At 45.3% G+C, this 4,121-nt stretch overlaps 3 non-coding genes across 3 annotated transcripts; 2 read left to right on the plus strand and 1 right to left on the minus strand.

Annotated features, from left to right (window-relative positions):
- Positions 1-495: 495 nt before the first annotated feature.
- trnai-aau (transfer RNA isoleucine (anticodon AAU)) lies at positions 496-569 on the plus strand. The gene has a single exon. It is a non-coding gene; the product is annotated as a tRNA-Ile (tRNA).
- A 184-nt stretch (positions 570-753) lies between these two features.
- Positions 754-835, plus strand: trnas-cga (transfer RNA serine (anticodon CGA)). The gene has a single exon. It is a non-coding gene; the product is annotated as a tRNA-Ser (tRNA).
- A 232-nt stretch (positions 836-1,067) lies between these two features.
- On the minus strand, positions 1,068-1,141 carry trnai-aau (transfer RNA isoleucine (anticodon AAU)). Its single transcript has one exon. It is a non-coding gene; the product is annotated as a tRNA-Ile (tRNA).
- Positions 1,142-4,121: the final 2,980 nt, after the last annotated feature.

A 4,121-nucleotide genomic window follows, 5' to 3' on the forward strand; every position in this document is an offset into this window, starting at 1 on the left:
AATGAGCTGCCAGAGGATGTGGTGGAGGCTGGTACAATGACAACATTTAAGAGGCATTTGGATGGGGATATGAACAGGAAGGGTTTGGAGGGATATGGGCCGGGTGCTGGCAGGTGGGACTAGATTGGGTTGGGATATCTGTCAGCATGGACCGAAGGGTCTGTTTCCACGCTGTACATCTCTATGACTCCATCTGCAGTCCCCATTTCTGCCCTGTTCTTAGGGAGACAAGGAGGAGGCTGCAGGAACACAGCAAGCCAGGAAGTAGTCTCACCAATGGCAGGGTTGGGTTTAAGCAACAAGTAGTGTCAGGCAGTGAGAGAGAGAGAGGGTAGTAGCAGTGAGGTACCAGGAATTGGATTGGATTGGATTTATTGTCACGGCGTACCGAGGCACAGTGAAAAGCTTTGGATATAAATGTAGTTCAAAGAGATTAAATTCCGCAAAACTTTACTAAATGACTGGGAAAGTCGGCGAGGGGTTAGTCCATGTGCTGGCCGGTTAGCTCAGTTGGTTAGAGCGTGGTGCTAATAACGCCAAGGTCGCGGGTTCGATCCCCGTACGGGCCAGGCTGGAATATTTTGCTGCAAACAAGCAGTCAGCCCTTTTCCTTTGACACCGGGGGGGGGGGGGCAAAGGAAAACACACGGAAACTAAACATGCAGAGGGGTGGGAACCCCCCCCCCAGACTGGGGGCTGGAAAGCACGGGCTGCCTGACATTAATAGGAGAAATGCAGAGCCTGTTTCCTGTAGCTGCGATGGCCGAGTGGTTAAGGCGTTGGACTCGAAATCCAATGGGGTTTCCCCGCGCAGGTTCGAACCCTGCTCGCAGCGAGCTCTGCACCTTCTTTTTGCAAATTTAAAGGTTTCCCCCCCCCCCCCGAGCTAGACACTACTCAGACATCGTTTTACAGGAAACACTAAGCGGTGCAAGGTCCCCTTTGCAACCCCCTGCACGGCTCTTCCTGTGTTGATCTCGCCTCCCTCCCCTTCCCCAGTGCAATGTTGAACCGTCTTCCCCTTAATCTGGGGCTTCAAGAAAGATAATCAAAATTGCTAAAACTAATGGCCCGTACGGGGATCGAACCCGCGACCTTGGCGTTATTAGCACCACGCTCTAACCAACTGAGCTAACCGGCCAGTTACAGTCATCTCCCCTTGTACTGTTTCACAGAATTGCTGTACTAATTGGTTTGTTTCCATGTTCTGTTCCTTTCCACACAGTACTGTGACACCATTGCTCTCTCACTCAGCAACCCCATGATTATTCTCTTTCCAGCACTGTTTCAGCATTTTCTTTATTCTCTCACAAAATGTTTCTGTGACAGCACCTTATTCCTCTCAAAATTGTCCCAGCTTTTGAGTGCTCTCTGTTCCAGTCTGGTTTGCAACTACTCCTCCCCAGGTAAAACTCTGATAGTCCAACAGGTCTATTTAGAAACATTAGCTTTCTCCTCACAGCTTCAGTGCATTATCTGGGCCAGCGTTGTTTAAAGTTCACCTGACAACAAAGAAAGTTCGAGGATTTACTTATGAAAGAACTGAAACCAACATCCCCATTCTAAAAGATGAGACTTAACAAACAATCAAAGTATTTTTCAATGTATAATTTCAGTTACATCACACTGTAAACTTTTGCTATAAGTTCTGTGTCTTATAGCAAAAGTTTACAGTGTGATGTAACTGAAATTATACATTGAAAAATACCTTGATTGTTTGTTAAGTCTCTCATCTGTTAGAATGACCATGTTAGTTTCACTTCTTTCATATGTAATAGAGTCATAGAGTCATAGAGATGTACAGCATGGATACAGACCCTTTGGTCCAACTTGTCCATGCCGACCAGATATCCCAACCCAGTCTAGTCCCACCTGCCAGCACCCAGCCCATATCCCTCCAAACCCTTCCTATTCATATACCCATCCAAATGCTTCTTAAATGTTGCAATTGTACCAGCCTCCACCACTTCCTCTGGCAGCTCATTCCATACCCGTACCACCCTCTGCGTGAAAAAGTTGCCCCTTAGGTCTCTTTTATATCTTTCCCCTCTCACCCTAAACTTATGCCCTGTAGTTCTGGACTCCCTGACCCCAGGGAAAAGACCTGGTCTATTTATCCTATCCATGCCCCTCATAATTTTGTAAACATCTATAAGGTCACCCCTCAGCTCTGACGCCCCAGCCTGTTCAGCCTCTCCCTGTAGCTCAGATCCTCCAACCCTAGCAACATCCTTGTAAATCTTTTCTGAACCCTTTCAGGTTTCACAACATCGTTCCGATAGGAAGGAGACCAGAATTGTAAATCACAAAACTGTTTTTTTAAAAGTTACATTCTCAGGTTAACTGTAACATTTGGTGTTGGTCCAGATAATGTGTTGAAGGTGTTAGCCCCCTGTGTGCTGTTGTCTGTGCCATAATGTTTAGACTGATTCTAATCTAAACAAAATAAGTTAACAGAGTCTTACATGGATTCATGCAGTTTTTGAGCAAAGTACAATGTAACTCTGCAAGTACAAATTCACCCCACAAACGTATAAGTGTATTTGTGCGTGTGTGTGTGTGTGTGTGTGTGTCTGTACACCTCAGCCCAGCACCAGCATCTCCAAAATCAACTCTGCCCAGGATTCATAGAGTCATGAACACAGCCCAGTCACAGAAAACCCATACTGGGTACAGCAGGTGAGAAGGAAAGCAAATGTCATTTTAGTATTTACTGCCAAAGGAACAAAGTATAAATGAAAAGGCATTTTAGAGACTTAGAGTATTGCACACAATTTTGGTCCCCTTACTTGATGATGGATGTACTGAAAGCAGTTCAGAGGAGATTCAGAGAGTCATAGAGATGTACAGCACAGAAACAGACCCTTCGGCCCAACTCATCCATGCTGACCAGATTTCCTAAACTGAACTAGTCCCATTTGTCTACATTCAGCCCTCTAAACCTTTCCTATCCACATATGTGTCCAAATGTCTTTTAAATGTTATAATTCTACCAGCATCTACCACTTCCTCTAGCAGCTCGTTCCATGTACACACCACCCGCTGCGTGAAAAAGTTGCTCCTTAGGTCCCTTTTAAATTTTTTCCCTTCTCACCTAAAACCTATGCCCTCTACTTTTGGACTCTCATCTCCTGGGGAAAAGACCTTGGCCATTCATTTTGTCATGCTTTTAGAAACTTCTATAAGGTCACCCCTCAGCATCCTACACCCCAGCCTTTCCTTATAACACAAACCCTCCAGTCTTGCCTCGATCCTTGTAAGTGTTCTTTGCAACAACTTACCCACTGTCGACATCAGGCTCATAGCTCCCTGGCCTTTCCTTGCAATCTTTTTAAATAATGGCACTACATTAGAGTCATAGGGGTGTACAGCACAATTGTCCAACCCGCCCATGCTGACCAGATATCCTAACGTCATCTAGTTAGCTGTGCAGCATGATCATAAGACACAGAATTTACAGCAAAAGATTACACTGTCCAGCACTTGGCCCATCTCCCTCCAAACCCTTCCTATTCATATACCCATCCAGATGCCTCTTAAATGCTGTCATTCTACCAGCCTCCATCACATCCTCTGGCAGCTCATTCCAAACACGCACCACCCTCTGGGTGAAAAAAGTTGCCCTTAAGTCCCTCTTGAATTTTTCCCCTCTTACCCTAAACCTATGCCTCTCTGGTAGTTACCCGCCAAGTCTTTCAGCACCCCATCTGTAGCTGTCGAAAATACAAATTTCTCTGCTAAAGGCCCTGCAATTTCTTCCCTCATTCCCCACAATGGGAATACATTTGATCAGATCCCAGGGATTTATCCACCTGTCAGCATTTTAATATCTCCAGCACATCCTCTTCTGTACTGTTTTGAAGGCATCACTGTTTATTTCCTCATGTTCCTGAGATCCATGTTTTGTCCACAATAAATACTGATGCAAGATATTCTTTTAGGATCTCAGCCATCTCCTGCAGTCCCACAAATAGGAAGCCTTGTTGATCTTCAAAGGGCTCTACTCTCTACTCAGTTACTTTTCTTGCCCCTAACGTACTTGTAGAATCTCTTTGGATTCTCCTTTACCTTATCTGACAAAGTTACCTCATGTCCTCTTCCTGCCTGACTGATTTCCCTCT

Source organism: Hemiscyllium ocellatum, chromosome 50 (assembly GCF_020745735.1).
Source record: "Hemiscyllium ocellatum isolate sHemOce1 chromosome 50, sHemOce1.pat.X.cur, whole genome shotgun sequence".
Classification (NCBI taxonomy): Eukaryota; Metazoa; Chordata; class Chondrichthyes; order Orectolobiformes; family Hemiscylliidae; genus Hemiscyllium; species Hemiscyllium ocellatum.